Source organism: Centroberyx affinis, unplaced genomic scaffold, assembly GCF_046629955.1.
Source record: "Centroberyx affinis isolate AG114_WGS23_722 - 3 ecotype Tasmania unplaced genomic scaffold, CSIRO-AGI_Caff_v1 ptg002185l_1, whole genome shotgun sequence".
NCBI classification, from domain to species: Eukaryota; Metazoa; Chordata; class Actinopteri; order Beryciformes; family Berycidae; genus Centroberyx; species Centroberyx affinis.
This window is the reverse complement of record NW_027280493.1, coordinates 197,374-224,989: the sequence shown is the minus strand read 5'-3', so window position 1 is coordinate 224,989 and position 27,616 is coordinate 197,374. Positions and strand designations below refer to the sequence as shown.

Below are 27,616 nucleotides of genomic sequence, written 5' to 3'. Positions count from 1 at the left end.
ATATAGAGAAAGAGAGTGCTAAGCTTTTGACAGGAGATAGAGAGAGAGAGAGAGAGAGAGAGAGAGAGAGAGAGAGAGAGAGAGAGAGAGGGTGTGTGCGAGGCGAGAGAGAGAGAGAGAGAGAGAGAGAGAGAGGGAGAGAGAACCAAGTCACCAGGATACAGCATCCAGATAGGTACAAGTACCACAAGGAGACTATTTACCAAAAACCATAATGGATGGGACAAAGCCGGCCATGGAGTCCAACGCGGAGGAGACTCAAGAAGAGGGGCAGGAGAGCAAAGGTACGCAAAACCCACCGCTGACATTACATTTTTTTTTAATGTTTGGAGATATTAGCGTGTGCGCCAGGCTGAGCGGTTTAACCTAGTTGCAATGGCTTCTCGGCGCGCGACACAATAGCGGCGTTTTCTCGGCGGCTCAGACTGGCCCCTCACCTTTTTTTTTTTGGAAAGCAATAAACACCTCTCCGGTGCCACCACCGACCGACATTATTCCCATATCCATAGGCATTATTATATGTTTTATGGCTCATTTTACGCGTTTGGATGGGTTTGGACGGGAGGGAGATATAAGGGGGTGGGTGGGTTGTCGGGTTGGGGAAGGTGCACGGTCTGTTTTATGGAGCAGATTAATCCCAATTTGTTTTTGCTTTGCTGCACCATCATCACCCTGTGTCTACCTAATGAGCGTTAGATAAATGACTATATAGCCTATATGTAGGGATCCATTGTTGCATTCCCTGAGATCTCGCCGCAGAGAGAGACAAGCCGCTTCGATTATTATCTGCCTGCTGTCTGATCTATCCGCTCGATTAGTCGAGGGTGTTGCAATAGGAAGCCTGTGTGTGTTTTGTGTGACCGCAGTGATTCAAGGTTCCTGCAAAAAAAAAGAAAGAAAGGATCAACAGTGGAAACACTTGACGCAGAGGGATGGCTATTATGTCCATCAGTTATTCCCCACCACCCAGTCCTGTTATTATAACGTAATCAGGGTGCACACACATGAATTTTGGCTTTGCAATAGATGCTCTAATTGGAATAGTAAGGTGATGTTGCTCTGAAATAAGCGCCCTATACATCCCACAGCCTTAGTTTAAGGATTTATAATACAAAAAAAACACCAAAATTCTTTATCAAACCCATAAATGCCTGGTTTCATGTGCCTCAATATGCAAAAGAAATTAAAATACCAGTGGTGTTTCTTTTGTATGCCATTCACCATGATTACATTTGAGTATTTAACAAATACAATATCCAGATTATACCAAACCTTTGCCATCATATTGAATCTGTGTATTGGAAAAGTGTAGGTGTGTCTTTGTGAATCATAGGTGGGCGGTGAGGACTTAACACCCATACAGAATGCATACCTGATTTGTTTTTATTGTGGCCCGGTAGTAAAATCACACCTTTACCAGGTTGGAGATGACACTGTTGGCCCTGTGATTACAGGCTGTCTATCATGGCCAACATGTTAGGTTACCTACATATAAGCAGGGATGTAGTGGAGGATAAACCCACCTAAACACTGTGTACCCACATTTTAGGTGGGATATAAATCCTTATGATGTGTAAGTTCATAGTGTACATCATGGTAAGTTGAGTCAGTCTGGTACAAGAGATATACGGATGTAAAAAAAATATGTAAATGTAGTTGTTTTTTGTCACTGATCACTGACTGGAGGTCAAAGTTCACCCACCTTTTATATTTACAACTATATCAGTGAATCAGTGCTGCAGCTGATCTGGCATGACGCCTTTTGGTCCTGTTGGCTACAGAGAGCAGGATACACACATTTGAAACCAAGTCAGAGCTAATGGGCCTAAGGGGCTTTACACACACTCTCCTCACAGCAATGTCCTAATTACAGTGCTTCCCCTGCCTTTTTTCTTTTTTTTTCTCTTCCTGTCATGCAGTTTTGCCATCAGTTTAGTTTGTGCCAATGTGTTACAACGAAGGGTTTTGTTTCAGAACACTACAGATTAATTTCTCAAGTGATTATTACCTGGAATTAATTACTCAGTGTTACCAAACGCCATGACCGTGTCCTCCAAAATGTTGCTATTTTGGAAGCAAAGCGGTTACAATTCTGCTAATAGCTTCAGTAATATTCAGTTATGAATTGTAGTTAGTTATGCTGCTGCAGCTGTTGAGAAGCTGTCATTTTTATAATAGTGGATATTTTGGGATGAAACTCATTTTAACCTCATGCCAGGCCTATTTTACACCTTTCTTTACAATTTCTCTTTAAAATCGCGACATCATTTACTAATTCTTCCTGCATCAGTTGGACCCTGCCGCTAGGTCACAGTCTATATGGAAGAGTTTGTTTTTTTTCCCGGAGATGTGACGTAAGGTGCAGAAGAGTGGGGTGTCCCTCAACTGTGATTTTTTAAAAAGACATTACATCATCCTCTCCTGAGGCACGCTGCTACGCATCGGCCAGTGTCCAATGAGAGCCCAGGTCATAGAATTTCAATGGACAGAGTGGGCGAGCCTGTTTGAATCAGGATAGTTGAGAGAGCAGGCATTTTTACATGTAGCAATTAACCCTTTGAACTCCATTATCACCATTTTACTTTACACCAATCAATTTACCGCGGCGAGTCCTGGCGTTTTTTGCCCACTTCAACTTCTGCAGCCTGGACTGCTGTGCTCCAGGTGTGATGTTGCACAACTGAGTCCACCCACACCAGCCTACCGAGATAGATTGGATTTGAGGATGGCCTATTTGTCGGTGCAATCACTTGTGTGTGCCTTTGACATCTGGAATGTGACCATCAGCTTATAGCATCCGTTAAGATGCTGAAGATTTACAGTGGGGGCAAGAAGGCAAGAGCAGCCGTGTAAGAGGCTTGGGTCTGTGTGTGCCACTGCTGCTTCTTTTGCTTTGGTGTGACACGTTTCCCTTTTAAAGCAGATGTACACACTACCGGTCAAAAGTTTGGACACACCTGATTGAATGTTTTTCATTATCTTAAAGCCATTTTGATCTAAAGGTTTATGCTTAAATGCTTGAAATGTGTTTCTTAGACAAATATAAATAGTGAAGTTGATGCCTTTGTATGAATTTCTTTCCAAAGCCTTTGCCTTTCCATCAAGGCAAAGGGCGGCTACTTCAAAGAATCTAAAATATAAGATAGTTTTGATTTGTTTAACACTTTTTTGGTCACTGCATAATTGCATCTGTGTTATTTCATAGTTTTGATGTCTTTACTATAATTATAAAATGTGGAAAATAGTAAAAATAATGAAAAATGCATGTGTCTAAAACTTTGACTGGTAGTGTATTGTTTTGGGAAAAAATACTGGGTGTATAAAATAATTATTCCCAAATGCACGACACAATCAAAAGCATTCGAAGCAAAACAAACCATCAGAGAATCCTCTGGTATTTTCCGAGCTCAGTTTCCAAGAATGCCTCCCATCTAATCCTGTACTGTAAGGGAATGTGCAAAGTGCTGGCTGGCAAAGGTGGTGTTTTTTTCCAGTGATCAGTAACCCAGTAACACTCAAAACTTTTTGCACTCAACAGACCAGAGAACAATTCTCTCTGCTTGGGGACTGAGTGCCACGTCAAAGCATTGTCACCCTCAGGGGCCACTTTATGAAAACTAGAACCCTGAAATTTGAAGCTACAAAAGAGACGTTTTCTACCTTTCATCTGACAAGTATGTCCAAGTCCGCACAGCAACCCCAAGTTTTACTAACACTGACTTACTCAGAACCTCTAAGCTCAATATAATGACAATTTCCAAACATCTGCTCTGTCGTCTGAATGCTATGACTGTATTTCTCCCATCTTAGCCTTAACAAATCGGAAAATCTCAGTTCTAAAATGTTTTACATAACAGAACCTGTGCCATTTGGTAGCCAATTTCATCCAAAGCACTTTACAGTACCATGGGTGCGTACATTTCTAGCATAGGCGGCCGTAATGGGAATTGAGCCCCATTGAGCTACACAAGACCACTTTTAGGGCCTCTAATTTTAGGCTTTAATCTAGCGCGGCCGTATTTCTAACATATTGCTCTGCGGGCAGCGGCGCGCTCTCTCTCCCAGCATGCACCGACATCACAGGACACGTGTTCACACTTTTGCAGTACAGACCGCGTTCATTAGTAGCGGCTGCACCTTAATTACGCTAAACAGAGAGCCTGCGTTCTTGATTGCGGATGCTCACAGAGAGGAGCGTCTCTCTCCGGTGTCTCTGCATGACATTGAGCCAAGAGCAATTATAAACTGGAAAATGAACAATGAACACAGAACACAGGCCGGGTTTATAATCCTGGAGGAGTGGGGAGGGAATACGGATTGATCTTTTTGCCTGATTGCTTGGTATAATCTCTAATCTGTACGTCTATAGACGTGCACTGTGCTCAGGACTCAGATAAAGAGACACCAACCTCTCTTGTGCCATCAGAGGTACAATTATGTTTGATTTCATTAGTGTGAGATATTTTGATCAGAGATAGCGAGCATTTCCCAGGTGAACTGCAGACATTGTTTTATACATTTTTACTTCTAATGTGCTTTCAATGGCCTGTGTAAAGCTGCTTTGAGCATTTTTGAGCAGTCGTGGGTGTATTTAAAGTTGCACTGGCTCTCTGGAATCTATCTATCTATCTATCTATCTATCTATCTATCTATCTATCTATCTATCTGTCTGTCTGTCTGTCTGTCTGTCTGTCTGTCTGTCTGTCTATCTAAATCAATCCTTTGTTTGAAATGACTGGCCTGTTCACACACACCTTCCTCCCTTGTGTGTGTGTGTGTGTGTGCCCACTCTTACATAACACAGCGCTGGCTCGCCGTCCTTGGGTATGATGTTCAGATCAGAACCGTGAGAGATTACATCATCGTCTGGAGAGGCGAAGGTTTTTGTCGAATTTTCAGCGTGGAGGGACAGAGCGGTCACACTCGCTGCCTCTGAACACTCAACACCCAGAAACATATCTCCTCTTAATCACCTTTTAAGTTTTTCTCACTGCGTTAGCGTATTAAAGCAATGCGTTTCCGACTGTTTGGATTGACAGGAGGTAGAGCTGGAGATCGATTTGTAATTGCATCACATGGCCAAATCGGTTGTGACTTGAACTTGCCACCTTTTACTTCCCAGTTTGACCAGTAACATGGCTCCGAAACATCGTAATGCCACTGGAGTGCATTGCTGTACGTTGCATTCGTCTGTGGATTTAGGCAGTGAGTTGTTGTAGGTTCACAGGAGAGGAGGAAAGGAAAGTTCAGCCTAGTCACAGTTTAAAAAAAAAATCTAGTTTCCAATTCGTCACTTACTTTCTGCAGTAGCTGGAAAGAGGGTTAGAAAATTGACTTTTTTTTTCATAATATCCTTCTAAACTCGAGGTCTGATTACCATTCATATGCATCTATGTCGTAATCTTTGTTATATTTGCATATTGCCATGGTGTTACCGAATCCTACACTGAGCAGTAGTGATGCTGCAGGAAGAGGAAATCGCCTAAGCCAGGAAGATACCATGTGGGACACATTTTGCAGGGAGGCTGGGGAAGTTCAAAGTCATCTGAGTGTCGGGCAAAACAAAAGCACCGGTAATACAAACCAGCTGAGTCCAGGTTGTGGCCTCGCCTCTGAAGGCCAACACCTGTGGAGCAATGTTGTTTGATGGGCATCAGTTGGGTGATGAGGTGGGACAGAGAGAGCAAGAGAGAGAGAGAGAGAGAGAGAGAGAGAGAGAGAGAGAGAGAGAGCGAGAGAGAGAGAGGGAGAGGGAGAAGGCAGGGGCAGTTTGGTTATCATAGTTACTCCTGTGGTTTGGACTATTCTCCTTGTTGGAACTGAGATTAGGGTTTTTGTACAGGATCCCCAACCTGGGCCTATAAGATCAAATTCCACGACTTTTCCAAGAGTGATGATGTAAGATTTAAATTTCTTTCTGGAACATTTGTGCTGCTTTTCAGCTCAGAGAAGTGGAAAGATTTTACCAAACTGGGCGAACTCATTACTGCAGTTTTTCTCCAAGACAAAAGATGTGTGACTCTTTTCACTTGCTTTATCAGTAGTGCTGTTGTTTCAAATGGGCTAAACAATACTTAAAGATGCTTCAGGTATCCGCAGGTGCTCTTGGATGTCGAGAACAAAAACAATGAAGGAGGAATAATTATGACAATAAAGGAGAGAAATGTGGCATAACAATTCAGGATCAAGCACTCATGTGGGTCTGATTATTTATTATTGGAAGTTTTTCTTCATTTTAGTTACGCTACGTTACCTCTGGTCGTGGAAATGCAATGGCTTTGCTGTGGAAAAGTGGACAGTGAATTTAAAACAAGACTAGGTGTGCCGAGTGGTGGCTTGGCTGTTCTGGTTCAATAGTAAATGGATTTTCTTGTCCATGTTGCCTATGTTTAATGTTATTCTGCCTTGTAATCCACTTTACAGGGCAATGCAATGCACTCCAACACACACAAATGGCATCCAGCTTCCTCTAAATGGCGTTTAAAGATTGTAAGTTAGCAGAAAGCCACTTATTATTCAGTTCGTAATAATGTAGAGTGCAAAAACTGGTAATGTTCATCATTTACTACTTTAGCACAGCTAACGGCACAAAGCAATACCAAAATACTTCCTAGATCGATGAAAGGATGCGCCTACCCAGTATTTGCTTGTGGTGCTTGACCAAAGTCAGTTTCATCATCCCAAAGGTAAAAACAGGTAGCACACACAGATCATCAGGATGAATTTGACTAATCTCAATTTCACCACTTTATTTTGGCTATGTCAACAAATATGCAAACTTTTCAGCCTAGTCAAAGAGGTAAACAGGCCTTAATAGAGCATGCTCTGATAAGGCCTTTTTACCTGTTTAGGTATTTGATGTTAGAGCCAAAGTACTTCCTCTCTGCCTCTGGTTTCTCCATGCTAGCTAAAGCTAGCAAACTCCACAAACAGAACATTCGGTAAAAGACTGCTAACCAACATGAATAATATTGTATTAGTGTGCTTTATTGAAAACCACTGATAAAATGTTTTAACTGAAGAAGCAAATAACCGTAATTCTATGCTAAGCTAACACAGCTAACAGAATCTCTGTTTGAGGCAGTAAGATAGAGAAAAAGCAACAGCTCGCATCTTTTCCCTGGCTAAACCATTCTTACCCACGCTAGGCATCATTTTCTATGGCTGACACGTACGTTTCAAAATGTTCAACTTGCTAAACGATGAGACAGACTGACTTTTAGAGCTGGCACACAAACTACACCTCCCAAATTTCCACGAAATTCTAGAAATTTCACCAGCAGTGGGAAGGCTGACTGTAATAGTAGCCGATTCTTCAGGGGACATTTTCCACTGGGGCGGACTATAATTATGCAGCTGCTTCTCTTTCTAACACACACACACACACACACACACACACACATACACACACACACACGCTCAAATAGATTAGCTTTTATTCCTATCCGTCTTCTACTTGAAGAGCTTATGCCTTCCATCCTTACACCTAACATGCCTCTTTCTCTTTCCTTCCCTTCCCTTTCTTCTATGTCTTTTTTCCTCTCTCTCTACCTCTCTTGCTGGTTATCTGTCTTTCACACACACACACACACACACACACACACACACATACACACACCCCTCGACTATTCTCCTCTCGCCCCGAAGGTGTATGAGGTTGCGAGAGCATGTGAAAGCCGTCACACAGGGAGAGGCTCATGTGTTCCTCATTTGAAGCCATTTGCCCAAAGCATGCTGTCAGCCTCCATCTGGATACGTGTGTGTGTGTGTGGGCGTTTGTGTGTGTGTGTGTGTGTGTGTGTGTGTTTGTGTGTGCACTTGTATTTGTTTACGTGTCAATGACCAGGAGCCGTTCAGGGGAATGTCTATGTCGGTGCAATGGTTGCGCTGAAGGAAAAGCTCTATTTTTGTGCGCACATGTGTGGGCGAGACCATGTGGTGCGCTATTGTGTCTTCATATTCAGCTCTCTCACTCCTCACACTGCGCTCACATTTACATTTAAAAGCGCTTCCTCTATTTGCATGTTCACAAGGCAAGCAATATGTGTGTCATTGCCTGCACTGCATGTATGCAGTGCTGGGGAAAATCCCTTTTAAAAGTAATGAGTTACTTTGCGTTGTTACTTACCTTGAACTGCATTGTTAGTCCTTATTGAAAGAGAGCATGTTAGAGTACTTTTGCGTTACCCACTTCAAAACATGCTAGCAATGTGGCTTTTGCTGCCACCCCACTGAGCAATTTTCTGTTGTTTAGCCGTTTAAAATGGTCTAAATTATCATCTAAATGGTTATAGACATCTGAGCTAAAATGAGGCCACATAGGGTTCAAAATTGAAAGTTTAATAGACATCTTAGACTACGTCTTGCAGGGTGTATGATAGAAATAAAACATTATCTTGTAGTCTACATGTAATGGACTGCTCTGGTGCATATGTTTGATATTTACAGCTGTTTATGCATTGTTTAAATATGTAATAATGTATTTACTGCTTGGTCTAACGCTGGGCTATACTTAGCCGCAGAAGGCTGGGCCATATGAGAGCTAAAGCAGAGACGCGATGTTGAAATGACACATCTACTGCTCGATCATTCAAGCGTAACGGAAGACTATCGCTCTGTTTTTAAAACAGGAAGCCAATCTCATGTAGATCAAGCATACACAGACTGCAGCAGGACTTTCAATTTTTCTACTTTACGCAAACAAAAATAAAACCGTATGGAAGGAAAATAATAGTGACGCCATTCTAGTTTTTAAGTAAGTAATAATGCATTGCAAGAATTGAAAACATGTTAAGTTACTAGGTAGTAATCAGAGTACTCAGAGACACAGACACAGAGTAATGCATTACCCCCATCACTGCCCCTGTGTTTGCACTGTGCGTCTACATTAGTCTACAGTGGGTATATGAATAGCAGCGAGTGGCAGGTTGGCGCAGCATGCCTTGTTCCTGAGCGATGCCAACCTCCTCTGGCCTTCCTCCATCACCCACTGATGCCCAATCTGCTCCTCTCATCCATATCCCATAAACCGCCTGATGCCGATTAGCGCTCGTCATCATTAGCCATGACTGACATCAATAAATTGCTCCGCCTGTAATGTTTTGTTGCACCGGTGGTCGCGGGTCACTTTGGTTTTGGGTTTCAGGTCTGTCTCTGTTCTGGTCCCGGTTTTGGTTCAACTGCAGGTTAAAGCGATGAAACTGTTCTTATCTGGATAATTTATGATGATAGAAGATGTAATTGTAAACATTAGCCAATTTTATGCTTGGCTTTTTCGTTGGTGGTGGCTCTCCACCGCTGAATGAATATGAAACACTGAATTGCTAATGAAAGATCAACAGCCCGAGAAAAAATGGTGAATTATAGCAAATCTTTTTGCTATCTAGCACAAAACTCTCTAAGAAATTGTTCCCTTTTTCATACCTTCATTGCAGTTTAAGCTGCGGTTCACTCTGCTTCCCGCATCATTTGCTGAATAATCACAATAAACTCCTAACCGTGTAATTTGGACTAAGTTTATATTCCACATATTAGTCAGCCTACACATAAAGTGCTTTTGTGCTACAGTAAATGAGACTCTCCACAGTAAATCATATTCGAGAGTCCACGCTCGTTTAGACCCCCGCACCATCCAACCGCACACACACACACACACACACACACACACAAAATGTACGCCCAGCCCCTGAGGCCAATGGAAAGTGAATCTCCATAATCGCATCAGGGAGAGGGGAGTGGAGGCAAAGGGGCCATGGGAGGGCCGCCGACTTCTTTGACATCTCAGGGAAAGTGACATTAGCCAAGTTGGTTGCGTAACCGCTGAGCCTTAGACGGCACCGTACTCCTGGCCAGAGGGGCCATTTTACATTTTGGTGGAACAGGACTCGGCGACTAAAAGCGTTCCTTGCGCTCCGCCGAGTCGGCCGATCGCGGCGCAGGACAGGTGCGGCGATGATGCTTTTGAAAAAGAGAAGATTTAGAGAGCAGGGAGGGGGATGAGAGAGGGCTGATTATGAGGAAGAGAGTTTTGACTCTGAAGAGAAGAGAGTGTAGGAGGTCAGTGGACTTGCTGCCATCTTGGTTTAGATCCTTTCATGTTTGATGTCGGTTTAAGCTCCTCTGATATTCTGCGATTAATTGAGCTCGCCTGATTTTACGAAATAACCAAAAGGAAACGAAGAGAGCCTCCTTGTATCAGATTGTATGATATTGCACCCCAAGTTATAGGATTCCTTGAAGATGTACCAGGTTTTGCAAACTTTCTTGAAGTCTTCTGCACCCCAAGTATCCTACCGCACATTACAGGTTTCTCTCTGTCATTTTGGTCAATCTCTTACTTTCTTAGCCTCCTCTTAGCCGCACTTTGTCCCCACTTTGCTTCTGTGAAAAAACACTGAAGAGTCCCAAAATGAATAAAACTCCATCCATGTGCCGCCACAGGCTGGCATGTGCAAGCTGTTGTGAAAACGACTTAAAATACACTTTGACCCAGGTCGGTCATTAACTTCCATTTACCAGACTTAGTGTTGTCAGCTGTTGGATTACGCGTCAAAAAAACACAATTTTACAGTAAGTGGGAGTGGAATTTCATGGCTACCATCAGGACCGGCACCTTCACAGTTTAATCGGACTAGGAGATTAGAGTCTTCCGAAGGTTTTTAGGTTGCAGGGTGGGTAAGATGCACATAGTCAGGATTAGAAAATACTGTAAATGCATGTAAGTGACGGGACGGCCTGGTGGGGTCGAGAAAACTGTTCTATAATTGTCCAGCAATAGCCAATGCGTCCATCCCTGTTGAAGTGTCCTTGAGCAAGATGCTGGAATGTGTACAGTACACAAGTATTCTCAAAGAAACAAATTCATAATTGCATTGTGTGTAATATAGTTACTGTTGTTATAGTTATAGTTATTGTAGCTGTTGTTTCAGTTTGGGAGATCGGTTTTAAGAGTTCTGTTGATCCATTGTGGGGAAAAAAATCTCAAATTCATCGCTCATTATTGCTTAAAAACAGAGGATCGATCCTGTAAAAACGCTCTCAAACAAGGACTTCACTTCACTGAAATCATTTAAAAAGTGACATTATTTGTTTTAATTGTGCGCTATCAATCATTTTGCTCAAAACGAGTGAAACTCTTTGCAGTGCGGCTCTGCCTGTAGTCGGCCCTCGCAGGTGAATCTGTGCCTGGTGAACGGGAGCGATGCCTCACTACGCTGCACTCCTCCTCCCAGGCAGCGGAGGAGTGTGAAAGCACTCCAGCTGCAGCTCAGCCGGCCTTCACACACACCGGGGAGATGAGTAGGAGCGCAGAGACGAGGAAATGCTTGTGAATATTTGATGTCGCAGAGCGTAAATTTGGGTCTTTAAGAGAAAACGTGAGCAATAGCTGTTTGTTAATTGAGCGAAACAAACCGAAATCGTTTTCTGGGAGTGTTTTTTTTTTTGTCTTGTAATGTTTGAGTGAAAGTTTTACTGATTGTGATTTATGTCGTTGGCATGCAGAGGCGCCCCCGCTGAACATGGCGGTTCAGATATAAACATGTAAACAGGCTTATACAGTAATTTATGCCAGATGAGGAATTTATGTCCCTGCGTGTGTGTGTTTGTTTGTTTGCATCCCTGTGTGTGTGTGTGTGTGTGTGTGTGTGTGTGTGTGTGTGAATGCATTTTGTACACAAGCATCCCCTCTAGTGTACGATCCATCTGTGCTTCGGTATATTTAATTGTGTGTAATTTCTTTGTACATTCAATATGTATGAGTGTGTGTGTGAGTGTGTGTGTGTGTGTGTCTTGGGAGTTGAGTCCGTTGCCCAGCTGTCAGAGTTTAGCCCAGATTGGCCACAGAGAGAGAGAGAGAGAGAGAGAGAGAGAGAGAGAGAGAGAGAGAGAGAGAGAGAGAGAGAGAGATCAGGATGGAGGATGGGTGGGGGGAACAGCAGGAGGGAGCGAGCCTGAACTCCTGCAGATCAGTGGGATAAAAGTATTGATCACCCAGCAGAGAACGGGATTTGAGAGCCGTTCATTTCATAACGCTCAATTACGCCCGGGCAGATGCTGACCTTGTGGCCCCCCCCGGCCTTCATAAAGCTGCACAACCAGCCAAGGGTTTCTCACAAACAGAAGATTAGGGTCAGTTATGTACCGTGGGAAAAAAAAAAAGAAAAAAAAAAAGGGTTTCTGGTGGGGAGCGGTGATGATCCTCTTACCTGGCGTGGAGCATATTGTCGGGTCTTGATCGACACCGCGAGCAAGCCGATTATTGGAAGCGTTTCGGCCCCCGATAATGTGTTGTTTTTCAGATGACTGTTTCCGTCTGAGGAGGGGAGATGAGCGAAGGAACGGAGTTGAAAATGATTTATCACGGGAAATGAAGCGAAATGCTGTGTTCAAAAGTATTTTCCTCAGGTGTGGAAAATACTTTTGATACTCCTGATCGTGCATCAAGCGCCGCAACAGGGGAAATAAACAGTGTATTCCTGTGTTTACGTTCTCGTGTGTTCAGGAGCAGCCTTGTTTTTAGCTTGATTTCAGTGCATTTATGATATTATACAATGGGGTTTTGAAAAAGGTTTCAAAAGGTCAAATGGTGGGAGAATTTTCTCAACCCATAGAGGAGCAATGTAATCCTTCAGCTGAAGTGAAAACATGAAAATCACCAAAGTTTGAGTTACAACGTTTTCACACAACAGCAGCTCATGCAAGTGTGTGTGTGTGTGTGTGTGTGTGTGTGTGTGTGTGTGTGTGTGTTGTGGTCTGCTCTTGTCAAACAGATGGGGCTTCTTTTTCATCTGCAGCTCATCCAAAGAAGGCAGCGGCCATTTCAATTAGTTCATCAGGAGATACACCGCCTCTCTCTCTCTCTTTCCCACACCTTGCCTTTCTCTCTCTCTCTCTCTCTCTCTCTCTGTCTCTCTCTCTCGCTCGCTCTCTTTCTCTTGTAGGTCCTCCGCCACTGCTCTTCTGGGAACCTACCCACAATGCACTGTGAGGAAATTGCCCCATAATGAATACGGCACTTCTAAATTGGAGTAGCGCCCCGGGCAGGGACCAGACCGGCCGTTGAAATATTCACAAAGCTTTATTAAGGCTGTTATTCCTCGGCAGATGCACTGAGCGTAGTAACAGTCGGGGATAATCACGCTGTGCCACTGGCTTGTACAGTTTATGGCAAATCATTACCTGACAGGAGAGTCGATGTAATGCTCTTTATCACTCTTCTTTTCTCAGTTATATTTAAATCTGTTTTATAGGCATGACAGGACAGAAATCGATGGTACCAAAGCTAAACGGTGTATCAGGTAATATTATAGACATCAACAGATGACAAGTGATAATTGCTATTAAAGGATAACTTTACAATGTCACACCTAGCTTGACATTAACTGCTGTCCCGGCTAATGAAGGCGCCCCAAATAAAAAGACATGGATGTGACTAATAAAAGTTTTAGAGGCGACGTGTTTTTGAGGGATTATTTCCTGGAGGAGACTTCCATTTCTTCCAGAGCAGAGTGTAAAGTATAACCACAAACAATGTCAGCGTTTTGTCTACATCCTATGTTTACATCATGACATCCAATCAACGAGCCTGAAATATTCTCCGGTCCAATGAGAGGCCTCTGAATCGTGCGCACATTGATATGAAGACACTCGACTAAATAAAATGGAAACAAAACCAAATGAAGGCTTCGGAAGTTGTTTTTCATTCTGTACAAGAATGAACGGCAGCAGATGTCTTCTTCTGCAGTAGGAAAACGAGCGCTGATATCTCCAACTATGCTGACTGTGTGCAGACAAACCAGGAGGAATGGAAAGGAGAGGGGCGACCTAGATGACTGGCACAAACTTATAAAAACACAGATATTATGCTTTAACAAAGATGTGTAATTAGTACCCAGATGTGTAGTGTGTGTAGTGAGTTTTGGGGATAATCATCTCGTGCTGTTTGGCTGTACAGTTTCTGACAAATCATTAACTGCCAGGACTGTCGATGCCGTGTAACGTTGCATAATGTCAGTGTGTGAGTCACAAAATCCCCTTGGAAATGTATCAAGTAGAGTAAAAAAGATTTCAGCCAAAAAAAAAAAAAAAAAAAAAAAAAAGGAGCGCAGGTCTCAGTCTATCTCTCTCTCTCTCTCTCTCCATCTCGTTCTGCCTCTATCTCTCTTCTTCTCTCTCTCTTCCCCATCTATTTTTTTTACTCTCTCTCTCTCTCTCTCGCTCATGTCAAACAGTAGAATTTCTTTTTGACCCAGTTGTATAAAAAACAAAACAGATCACCTTAGCGAAGAATATGGATAGAGCTACTTGCATTCGGGCTGGGCGATATGGACCAAAAATCATATCTCGGTATTTTTTGGCTGAATGGCGATACACGTTATATATCTCGGTATTTTCTACGAAGTGGGCTAAATGTTCAGTTGTAAGTCAAAGCTACATATGAGATGTCTCAAGCGCTTTTATTAAAACGAGACTGTGATCAAAATAAAATGTAAAGACAGGGTTTCCTTCCCTGTTTTAAAATATACATGCAACTGAAAACCCTTTCAGAAGGGGAACTGGTGGCTGGTATGTAAAGATACTTCTTTGCCAGGTGGCTCAGTGCTGGAAAGACAATTTCATGTTCCTCCCACCATTTGAGAGGATCTGTATCTCTCTCTACACTAACTGACTGTAAGAAGCTTGAAATAGGGCTGGGCGATATGGACAAAATCAAATATCACTATATTTTTGACCAAATACCTCGATATCGATATTGCGACAATATTGTAGGGATGACTATTGGTGCTTTCACAAAATATTTACACAATGAGATTTTTGATAAATAATCATCACTAATGTGGATATAATGACTAAGTGGGTAAAGGCAAATAATAGAACAGCTAGAACAGTCTGGTAAGTTCAGAAAATTACATCACTTTACTGTAACGCAGCCTTTAAAACCAGGAAAAGACAACACTTATGCCATATCACGATATCCAAAACCCTAACCCGATATCGATATAATATCGATATATTGCCCAGCCCTAACTTGCATCATCTACTACAACCTGTTTTTTTACATTCAGAAATACCATTGAAATCCAATTTTTTACATTCAGAAATACCATTGAAAACATTTTTTTTACATTCAGAAATACCATTGAAAACATTTTTTTTTACATTCAGAAATACCATTGAAAACCTATTTTTTTTACATTCAGAAACACCATTGAAAACCTTCTGTTGTCGTTGCTTCAAATGCTTTTAAACCACATAATGTGTTTATTGGTTTGTTCGGGGTCGACTGCCACCGTTTAGAAACCTTTGGGTTTTGATTGAGGTTACATCACTCTACTTTTGTGTATGTGTGTGTGTGGTGTGTGTGTGTGAATGTGTGTGAAGAGTGAAATGTGTGTGTGTGTGTGTGTGTGTGAGAAGAGCGAAGCGGCTGCAAAGGACTACGCTACCACTGAACTGGGTCGTGGGTAACACGTTGCCATGGCAACTGCTATTTGCCGGGCCCCGGGGCCAAGAACTGCTTTTCGCTTACACACTCTCTTCTTCTTCTTTTTCTTCTTTGCTCGCTCTGCCTCTTTCTTCTTCTTCTTCTCTCTCTTGCTCCCTTTTGTTCCTCTGCTCTCTGTGTATAAATCGATGTCTCTCTCTCTCTGTCTTCACCTCCATTCACCTCTACCTCTCTCGCTCTCTCTCTCTCTCATTCTCTCCCTCTCCCAGTCTCTTTCTTTCTTTCTAATTGCATCTTCATCTCCGTCTTTCCATTCCTTCGCTCACATTTTCTTGCCCTTCCATCCTTGCTTCCTGATTTTATCCCACTCTGTCTCTCTCTCTCTCTCTCTCTCTCTCCTACTCTTGCCCTTTCTTCCTCTCTCATTTCATTTTCATCTCTCTCTTCCCTTTCCTCCATCCTCCTGTCTCTTTCTGTCCTCCATCTCCTCCGTCTTCATCCCTCTCTCGCTTTTTCCTGTCCTCCCTCGCTCGCTCTCTCACTCTCATTCCCTCCATCCCTTTGTGTCTTTCTCTCCATCTGATTCCCAATCTTCATCACTCTTTTCTCTTCACCCTCGCTCTATCTCTCCCTCTCTTTCTTGTTCCTTGTCTTCATCTCTCTCTCTCTTTCCATTTCTCTCCCTCACCCGTTCTCTTCCTCTCTTTTCAAATGCCTCTGTCTTGTTCTTTTCCCTCCCTCATATTGTCTTGTCTCCTTTCTCATTCCGTCTTCATCCCTCTCTCTCTCTCTCCTCTCATTTCACATTCACCTCTCTCTCTCTCTCCACCCTGTCTCTTCCTCTCTTTCTAATTCCATGTCTTCATCTCTCCCTGTCTTTTTCATTTCCCTCCCTCACATTGTCTCGCTCTTTGTCTTTATCCCTCCATCTCTCCTCTCTCTCTCACTTTCTCTCTCTCTCTCTCTCTCTCCCTCTTTCCTGGCCTGGCATCACAAAGCAGTGGGCTGAGGATCTTGACAGCTGAACCGCTGTGCTGGAAGTGTCTGGTGAGTTCGCCATCAGGAAAACTCTTGCCATTTTTCACTGGCAGAAAAGAGAGAAAACAAAAAGAACAGGAATCTATTATGATTCTCTCCCACCATCACTGCTTGATTGTCACCCACGGCCGCCAGCTGAAATCCTCATTTAAGCAGGGGAACATTCTCCGATTCTGCTCCAATCACATATCTTTTTTTGTTAGGAGAATAGGCTTTAACAGCAGGGGAAGTTAATCCTTAATTGCAGCCCTCATCTATCAAATCGTTGGCTTTTCAGCTGCTCACCTAAGCCGCTATAAAACAACATTTCCCAAACGTTTTGTTCTTCGATATTGCCAAGCAGCGGCGTTGCCACCTTCACCAGACAGCCTAAAAAAAATACAAAATAAGAGATCATATTAGAACTAATGCACATGAACGTCCCACACAAGCCCTGGATCTGGGTTGAGAAACAGTGTCACAACCTATTGGCTCTTGGGTCTGAGTGTGTAACGTGATACAGCATCGTAACAAGAGCGTGACATACTGCCCAGGGTCGCGCCGATGAACCCCGGCTGTCTCACTGTAAGTTTATTGTGGCCTTGCAGTCATATTTCACCTGAGGGAGAGAGAGAGACAGAGAGAGAGAGAGAGAGAGAGAGAGAGAGAGACAGAGGTAGCGAGACAGAGCGAGGTGAAGTGAGAGCGATGGGCCAGCCTCACTGTGTCACCTAAACTCTGCTCTAATGAATAGCCCATTGATTTCCATTAGGGCCGGCCGGGGCTGACCGCTCCAGCCTGTCTGTTTCCCATTAGCGCACTTTTAAACTGCGGCTGACAAACAGTCAGCAGGCGTAGCCGCGGGCAGACCGGATGAGGGGCCTTTTCACTGTTTAAAACCAGGGAGGGACCTGTGAATTCACCCATGAAGCCGGGGCCAGGCAGAGGACAGACTGCACTGCAAATAAATATCTGTCTTAACAAGTCATTTAAGCTTGGATTTTATCTCAAAAATCCAGTTTTTCTTAAAACAAGTGAACAAAATCTAGTAATTTTGCTTGTTTCTAGGGCCGTTTCAAGGATTTTCTTGAAACAAGTGACAATTCAAAGTGTTCTGTTCCATCACCACACGTCTTGAAAATAACAGGTGATTGTAATCAGATGGCAGCTGCAGCCAATGAGCTGTGTGTATGCTAAAGCAGCATATTGGTAGGGGCAATGCAATGTGACATCATGGGAATACTATGAATACCTTGAAATGAGGCACATCACTCCGCTGGTATCAAGATAACGTCACTTCAGGATCAGGAAATTCTTGATTTGCATTTGAAACAAGTGGGATTATCACACCCGCTTGGTAGATTTTACTCACTTTCAAGACTAAAATACTAAATGACATGGACCTTGGACCTTGTTTCACAGGATAGAGTGTCATTGAGGCTCCTAACACCCCCCCCGGTTGTCATAAATCGACCGGTGAGTCCATTTCAGCCCCCGGTGGCCTGGCCTGTTTCTGGGCTCAGGGCCTTATCAGCTCCACCTCTCCCCAGCCTCGCTCCTTCATTAACATTAATAGGATTTGGATCTATTATGCAACGGGCCTCCGCTCCGTTATGCAACGAATGAGAGTCTTCATCAGCAGCAGCACACTTATGAGAGGGGAACAGTTGCATCTTAGATTCAGCTCTCGGTTTTGATTCGCTCAAGTGTGTGCAAGGAGTTCAGGGGTCAGAAAATAAAAAAAGGCCTTTAAAATACAAGAAAATGGTATTCCTTCAGAGCGTGCAGATAACATATTGCTGTTGTCGGGTGAAAACCTCATCAACTTTTCAGGAACTAAGAAAAGCAGCCTTGTCTTTCGCTTGACCACCAGCCATTTTTTAATTGATCTACTTGGTTTTGCAAAGGCTTCAAAAACCCAAGAGTTGTAGAATTTTCTCAGCCTATAGAAGAGCATGTAGTCACCAAAATTGGTAGTTGTGAGGTTTTCACCAGACAGCGACAATATCTTACCAAGTGCACCAGTGATGCTTCACCCCTCAGGGGGCAGAAATCAATCTGCTCTTTTAAGCCGGTCAGTGTCAGCTGTGCCTGGCTTGCACAGCGGCTTTTGTGCAATTCAGAAAAAGACTGGAAGTAGTTTTTCTTTTCAAAAATAACAAATGGATATCATTATTATTAGGATTTTTGTGTGATGACCCTGTTTTCATGGTGTCTCCCAAACCGAGCTTGGGAAAGCCCAGTGTAGAGTGTGTGTGTGTGTAAACCGAGATGGTTTATCTGGAAGGATATCACTTAGGTCTCAGTCTCATCGGCTGTCAGAAGCTATTGATTTAGTTTGAGCTTGATGCAAACTGACACGGGGTCTCAGCTCCTGCCTGTGTGATTTCTCACCAGGTTCGAGTGAATCTCTCTCATGTATCACAGGATCCTTCGCCACATATATATCACACAGCACCTTTACTGGCACCGTGTGTGTGTAATCTTAACAGCTAGTATCAATCTAAAGTTCTGCAGCACTGCGCACACAGAGGGAGAATTCGCAGGATATGTGTTGTGGTCAATCCTTTTTTTTTTTTCATGGCTTTACTAATCAAATAAAGGGCATTTACATTCAAAAAATGTCTGAACATGAAATAATGATGCTTCAGAGTTGCCAATTGGAGCAGGTTGTCATGGAAACAGCAAAGTGGCACACACAAGACAGTTCAATTCTTTTTTTTTTTTTTTTTTTAAGTAACTTCCTGCTTTGCCGGAGGAGCTATTTTTAACGCCCGTTATATAAGATGCAACTCTTGCGCTCGATATAATGTGTTTTTTTTTTTTCCTCCTTTTCATTCCTTTTATCCTCTTGACTGTGATGGGAGCTGCCTGCCTGTTTGGGAGGATCCATCCAGCGCGCATCGCCAACACACAAAGCAAAAAAAAAAAAAAAAAACATTTCCCGTACCTGTATCACACACACAGGCCGAGCTCATGACTCACTGGGAAGCTTCACGCGCCGCCACAGCTAATGGAAAACAGAATTTCATAATTCGTCATCATCGCTCGGCAGAAATTGCTCGAACACAAGGGACAAATTTTGATCGTTCATCATCATTCTGGAGTCACTTTGTGAAAAAATGAGACAGGCTGTAGAAAGATGGAAAAAAATGAAAATAGGTCAATTTTAGCCTGTTCTTCTTTGGTCTCTCTTGCAATTATCATGTCATATTCCTCTTTCAATACAGATTTTTTAAATTGTATTGAAACCCATGCTAAATTATGCAGGGCAGCAGTACCATGAGTAGCGCAAGTCAGGCTTATTCTCATTTTCCACCTGTCTGATTAAAACCAGAGAAGAAGAAGAAGTATCTGACGGGGTTCGACTCCTAACGAGCGCCACTTCCATGTCACTTCTCCCCGTGCCCTAGAAAAACGGCTCAAGTCATCTATTTTGAAATTATTTATTTAGAATTAGATCATGAGTTATTCATGCAATCTGGTGAGAGAAAAAAAAAAATAGTTTTCAAATGTTTCTTTAAAGACAAAAGGGAGGCAGAGGGAGGGAGAGAGAAGTCTTCTTAGAGGAGATGGTTTGGATGTGAGCGGCTCACATGTAATATTCAGCACTCCCGGCAGAGCTCAAAGAGTGCGCACACTAACTGGGAGAGCTGCTATGATTAGATGGTTGACACGGCTGACAGGGAGAAGTGTTGTTCCTCTCTTGTAGACTCTGAGGGACGAGCACGGCGGTGAGGATCCCACACTGCGGCTTCTTAATTCCTCTTACCAGTTTGAACTTCCACGTAGGTTTTTGAACACATTTAATGAAACAGAAATGGGGGAAAAATGCCTGTTGTACACACTAGGGATGGGACATAACCGGTATTACTATATATCGCGGTAATAAACATATAACGGTTATGACACCGCCGTCTGTCATCATTGTTATATTCATGTTACTGACTGAGTTAAAGTTGATCTAGGTCAGTAGCATTTTATTTGAGACTTTTAGATGTTATTTGGGTTTTTATTTGTGTTGTTAAAACTGTCCTTACAGTTTCTATAAGCTAAACCAGCATTTTATCATGTTGTTTTTTAAGAAAATAGTCAAATGTCTTGTGATTGGTAGGATAAATTAGGTTTTAAGTAACTGGAGCATATTACAGTATCGTTTTTAAAGTTTTCATCTTTTCAATTATCGAGATAATATCGTACATCGAGATAATTTTGGTCAAGATAATCGTATTGTGAATTTTTCATATGGAAACCTTTTTATCAAGCATCATCTCTCTCTTTAGTCCACCTTCCTCCTGCTCATTTAAAAACATAAGACTGGATTGCAAACAGTTTTACGCCAATCATCTGCTTTCAAATCTGCACTACATAAGGAGCAAGAGTTCATGATTTACTTCTCTCAGCTTCTTTGTGTTTGTTCTTTCTTTCATTTGCTGTCCTGACACAGATACACTTGTGCTCCAACTGGCTGAGCAATAAGGCCAGCTGATGCATTTCCATTGTATTCTTATTTCTCCAGCTGCGGAGGGCCACCGCAGCCCAAATGAAAGCAAAGGAAAGCAACAGAAGAGCCTTGTGGTTAATTCCCCTCTCTCTGCCTCCCCCTGCAGGATGCTTTGAGTGCTGCATCAAGTGTCTGGGCGGGGTGCCCTACGCCTCCCTGGTGGCCACCATCCTCTGCTTCTCGGGCGTGGCTCTGTTCTGCGGGTGCGGCCACGTAGCGCTGACCGGCACCCTGACCATGCTGGAGAACCACTTCTCCAGGGTGACCAGCGACCACGCCACCCTCACCATGGTGTAAGTCAGGGTGGGGGGGGGGGGGGGGGGGGGGGGGGGGGGGGTTTGTTCGACTCCCGCTGGGACGGCCTGTCTTAGAAAGATATGTAGCTGAAGCACTGTAAGGTGTTTTGGATAAAAGCATCCACCAAATATAATTTGTTAAAGCCGCACTTGGCGAGATTTTCTGTAAAAAATACACCTGTTTCATCAGCCTAAATCACAAAGTGGGGCTGCAATAGAGGAGAGCGTCCCATCTCCACTAATTGAGATGCTGTTTGCTCAAATTATGGACACTTCTCTGTCTACAGTAAGTGACAAATCAAATCTTTAGAGTGAAATCCAAACTGTCTCCTAAACAGCATTGACAGAAAGCTGGACTCACCAATGTTAGATGTTTTCCTCTCTTGTCTCTTTGGTTTTCTTTGGTATAAAACATCACAGAGCGGCTGGGATGTTAAACATGAGCGAGCTGTGTGACGTTTACTGACCTCACATTACAGGATTTCTGGGTATCGAAGTTCAGATTCAGTTACTTCTCACTGCCATTTGGAGCCGACAATGCCGCATTGCTGCTGTCCGGTGAAAACCTTGTAACTCTAATTTATGGGGATTTTCATGTTGTAAATTCAAATGAGGGAGGATCACATGTTCCGCTATAAGATGAGATATTTCTACAACCTTTGGGCTGAAGAAACCCTTCAAAAATCCTTTGGATAAGCTCATAAATGTGTTGTGGTCAAGCTGAAAAACGTTAAATACACATATTCAAATATTTGTGTTTTTGTGTGTGTGCCCTAACACTTGTTTAAGGTTCAATCTTGCTGAAATATTGTCTCTTCCTTTTTGTGTGTGTGTGTACATGTGTGTGTCTATCTGTATCTGTGTATGTGTCTTTCTCTGTGTCTTTGTCTGTGTGTGTGTGTGTGTGTGTGTGTGTGTGTGTGTGTGTGTGTGTGTGTGTGTGTGTGCAGGATTCATTCAGATCCTCCAGTACATCATCTACGGCATCGCCTCCTTCTTCTTCGTCTACGCCATCGTTCTGCTGGCCGAGGGCTTCTACACCACCAGCGCCGTCAAGAAGGAGCTGCAGAGCGACTTCAAGACCACCGTCTGCGGACGCTGCATCACCGCCTTCGTATGTCAACACACACACACACACACACACACACACACACACACACACAGTCCATTATCACTGCACATCAGCACGCCCATTGCCCCAGTTACACTCCATTTGAACAAGCCGTTTAGCCTCCACTTGTTCGCTTGTTTCAGGAATTTTCCAGGAACAAAATGTCAATATCGTTAAATAAAGCAGGTTAAAGGCACTTCACTCTTCCAGGATCAGGAAAAAGATTAAAGAAAATTCATGAAACAAGTTGATTTCTATTGGAAACAAATGAAATTATCTCCCCGTTGGCAGATTTCTTTCACTTGTTTTAAGAAAAATTGGATTTTAAGATACTGTGTGGGATGAAATGACTTCGATGGATATTATTTTCCAGTGTGTGGGCTAGCACAAGTCTCTAAAGGCTTGAAAATATGAATAGAGTAAAGAGTAAAGGCAAAAAAAAAAGGCTTCAGGCTGTGTGCACAAGCCGGGATAAGGGTCATAGTGCAGTGTCGGTCTCTCGAGTGTACACACACCATCACACACACACCACATCAAAGTGCTCACACACCTCTGCATATCTATGCATTGTACACACACATAAGAAAAATAGACATACGCATACACTGGTGCACACACACACACACACACACACACAGAAAAGCAGAAAAGCCCAGTTGAGCCCTTGAGGGGAACTCTGGCACAGTTTGTCCTTTCTAGCCTGATTACGCTAATTGCTGCAGATGTCCAGTAACATTAGTTTAAACATGGTATCTATGTGTGTGTGTGTGTGTGTGTGTGTGTGTGTGTGTGTGTGTGTGTGTGTGTGTGGTGGGCGGAGGTCCTTAAGGAATAATGTTAACCTATTTTTTGGAGACGCAATGCAACATTTTGGGGTGAGAGTCGTGATGAGAAAATACATAATCTCTCATTTTCTGCTGCTGAGATGGAAATTTAAAGCTTGTCCCTCCTCATTTCTCCTTCCCTTTCCTCCTTTCCTCCTCTCCTCCTCCCCTCCTCCCCTCTCCTCCAGTTCATGTTCCTGACCTACATCTTGGCCTTGGCCTTCCTCGGTATCTTCGGCTTCACGGCGATCCCCGTCTTCCTCTTCTTCAACATGTGGAACACCTGCGCCGCCATGAGGTCTCCCTCCAACATCACCTTGTCCGACCTCTGCGTGGACGTCCGGCAGTACGGTACGCGGCTCAAAAACCCAACCTCAGATACATTTGTTATCTATTTGTGATTTACTTTTTTGTTATGTCCATTTTCCCTCAATCTGCCTCGTCTAATTCTACTTCAGTTAGCGATTTCTTACATTTCCCCTTACTCGAAATGCAGCATGTCTTCTGGCTGCATTGCATTCTGGTCTATTGAGGCTGCTGTCGGTGGAGAAATCAGTCTCTCTTCTTCTTCTTCTTCTATGATGGATTTCTCCCTGTGTGATTGTGGAACATCTCTTGGTGCAAAATGGCGGCTCTAGAAAGAAGCCCTCGCTCTTTGATTCTGAGGGACTGACACCAAAACCTGACGTTCACCACTGATGTTTTAGATCGCTGAAACATTTTCTGCTATCAAACTCCATTGTACCTATGCTGCAAATATCTTAACATCTACGTTTACATTTAGCCAGTTAACCACAGGAATGAGAAAAATACCAAACAACAAAATAGACGCAGAAATGCAAGGTACATCGCCACTAGCTGTTTTAGTTCATGTTTTAGGATGGATTTTCCCTTTAACATCAATAAATCATTATGAGACTAATTTTCACACATTAGTATAATTATCATAAACAAACAACACCATTACTGAGTAGATTGTCAGCCTCGACACAGCAGTTTACTTTGTGTGTCATCAGCTAAACACAAAAAGCAATGCCTTTATGCTAATGAAGTTATCTTTAAAATTGCTTGCAAAAAGGTGGTTATAGGAGTCAAGGGAAAACCTTTCAAAGGAAACAGCAAAAACACATTTTCATGTGTAAAATGTAAAAAAAAATATAGTCATATATCCCTTGCGTATTTTGAGTGAAATGTGTGTAATTCTTTCCTGAGTCCTAAACAAAATTACATTTTTGTGTCCGGCTCCTCTCTCAGGTTGGATTATATGTGATATTCTATACAAGAAGAGGTAAAAAAAAAAACACATTTAGATGATTTAGAGCTTGGTTGAATCTCCACATGAAAATCCTCCATCATGCAGGTATTACAGTGGAGTAACACTCTCCTGTGATTGCATATCAGCCTATCTGTCTGTATGGTGGCCTAATGTATGTGACCCACATTCGGAGGACAGCTGGCCTGCTTAGAAAGTGGAGCGAGGATCACATATGCTTCTCTGGCAGTCGTACTGCACTATACTGTATAAAACATTAACCCCAATTACTGGCAGAGCTTATAGTTGTGGTGGTGCCGGGCCAGGACCCCAGCCAGGACGGGGCACCAGGTTGGCCTTTTCCACCCACACAAATAAATACAAAAGCACAGATGTCTCTTCAGTTTGTCAATGAATCAGTGTTTTAAGGGAAAAAAATGGCTCAATTAATAACAACAGGGTTCACGCGGGTCCTTAAAAAGTCTGAAAAAAGAAACTTAAGGTCATAAAACGTATTAAAATGTCTTAAATTCAGTTATTAATGGTCTTATTTTTCACCCTGTAATGCCAGTGTTTCTCACAATTGTTTCCCCCTCTGCACCAAAAATAGTGGGGTTTTTTTGGCGAACATGGTCTTTGATTTACTTACACAGGCACCTTTTAGTAAATGAAATCAAATAAAGCAAATTGTTTGGGTGATGGAAGTGGAACAGGGAGACTTGAACAATTCAACATATTTACTCTTAAAATGGCTTTCTTTATTGTTAAAAACGCATGCCTTTTGACATATTGTCTTTGTCAAAGTACATGTTACACAGTTTAGTTGCTCCTTTTCTTTCTTTTTGGTGATGAATAATGAAGAACAGGGGGGGGGGGGGGGTCCTCTTTTAAAGGGAAAGGGAGAGTCTTCTGGTCTCAGATGAGTGAGATCAGTCCTGAGTGGTTTGGTCTCTCTTGGTCCTCAGGTGTTATTTCCTGGAACGCCACACCAGGGAAAGCCTGTGGAGCCACACTGGGAGATATCTGCAACACCAGCGAGGTGAGACCGGGCTGACGGGTCAACTCTTCTTTTCTTTCCTTTCCTTTCCTCTTCTTTTTTTTCTTTCTTTTTTCTACTTCTTCTCTTCTCTGCTCACTGTTTCTCTGCTCTCCTCATCTCTCTTCCTTTCATTTCCTTCCCTCTCCACTGTCTCTCTCTATTTCCCCCTCTCCTCTCCTTTCCTTTGTTCTCCTTTCCTCTCCTCTTCTCTCTTCTCCCCTCTCCTCCTCTCCTCTCATCCCCTCCTTTCCTTTCATTTGTTCTCCTTTCCTTTCCTCTCCTCTCCTCTCCTCTCCCATCTCCTCTCCCTTCTCATCTTCCCCCCCTCCTCTCCTCCCCCCTCTCCTCTCCTCTCTTCTCCTCTCCTCTCCTCTCCCCCCCTCTCGTCTCCTCCTTTCCTCTCCTCTCCTCTCTCCTCCTCTCCTCTCCTCTCTTCTCTCTCCTCCTCTTCTCTTCTCTCCCCTTTCCCCCCCGTCTCCTCTCCTCTTCTCCTCTCTCCTCCTCGCCTCTCCTCTCTCCTCCTCTCCTCCTCTCCTCACTAACAGAGAATTTATCTTTTCATTCACAGTTCTACCTGTCCTACCATCTCTACATCGTTGCGTTTGCTGGCGCCGGTGCTACTGTCATCGCATTGGTAAGCTTTTCATGATGCCACCGATAATGCGCTGAAATTATGCATGTTGCCATGGCGTGCTTATCGGTCGCCATAGTAACGCTGCCTCTCATGCTTGTGAGCATGTCATCCTATGGGCTGGAATTCTGCCCTGTAGCCTGCCTGTGTGTGTGTGTATGTGTGTGTGCCACTATTTCTACAGTGTTTTACTGTACCGAGGAGGCAGACATCTTTGTTTTGTGTCCAGGGAAATGGAGATGCAGCTCCAGTGTGTCTCGTTGTAGGTAGAGCAAAAGGTTAATGAGTCCATCACATGGGGCCTTTACCGATCGCTCCATCCAATCAGTTTACTTAGTGGGTGACACTTTGTGCTTAATTGATTGATGCAGCCTGGTTGACCTTAACTGTGGAAACAGGCTAAAAGCAGCAGAGTGCCACAGGAATCTGTCTGCTCACATCTCTTCTTTAAGGTTATGTAGTGAAGTATTTCAGGTCTGTAGTAGATTTATGGATTACAGTTACTAACTCTGTTATGTAGCCCTGTCCAAGTTGGGTGCACTACCTGTTGATCAGCAGGCTGTTATACTAAATTCAAAGTGTTTCCATAAACATCAGTACGTTGAAAATGCCTGAATGTTACACTGATTTAGTCTTTCGTTCTCTCTTTCTGTGTGTGATTGAGCAGACAATGGCAAAATGCTAACTGGAAATTTGCAGTGATGTCAGCCTTGGCTTCAGTGTGATTGGTTGAAAACGGCACTGAATTTCTGCCACAATGTTCAGTACAGTTTGTATTCTGTCAGGATTGCATATGTACTGTACAGACATCAGACACAGAATGCCACTCAGAAAGAACATTTGGCCATTTGATTCGCAGGCTTGTCTATCCAAATGCATGCTGGGTATTGTAGTTTAATCTTACCGTCCGTCTGTCTCTTCCCATATGTCCCTATCAGATGAACTGCATGCTGGTCACCTGTAATTAGAGCATTCTCAAGCAAGATGATATAAAGTTTTAGAAAAAAGCAGCTGGTTTTAGTGAGGTGTGAATGTGCCAAACCAGGGTTTCCTGAACTTTTTCATATCAAGAATGCCCAAATAGATCTACATCACAACATGGACCCCCATTTGATAAGACTGCATCAAAAGGAACCTCATTTCACCCACTTCCACTCTCGGTTTCTCCTCAGATCCACTACCTGATGATCCTGGGGGCGAACTGGGCCTACCTGAAGGGCGCCGTCACCACGCACGAGTACCAGGACATCAAGACCAAGGACGACCAGGACCTGGAGGCCGAGGCGCGCTCCAAGGAGGGCCAGAACTCCTCCTCCTACTCATAAGGACAGACCAATCCCCTTCCCTCTCCTCCGCCTTCGCCCATCCTCCTCTCCACACCTTAACCCCCCCCACCCCCATCCCCATGACCCCTAACACCCTCCACTACCTGAACCCTCCCTCTGTCCAAACAAACCACCTCCGTCATGTTTGATAGCCCCGCCCGGCCTCTTTCGA

General features: G+C 43.4%; 1 pseudogene; it reads left to right on the top strand.

Moving 5' to 3' along the window:
* Nucleotides 1-203: 203 nt before the first annotated feature.
* LOC139655026 (neuronal membrane glycoprotein M6-b-like) lies at nt 204-27,616 on the top strand (annotated as a pseudogene).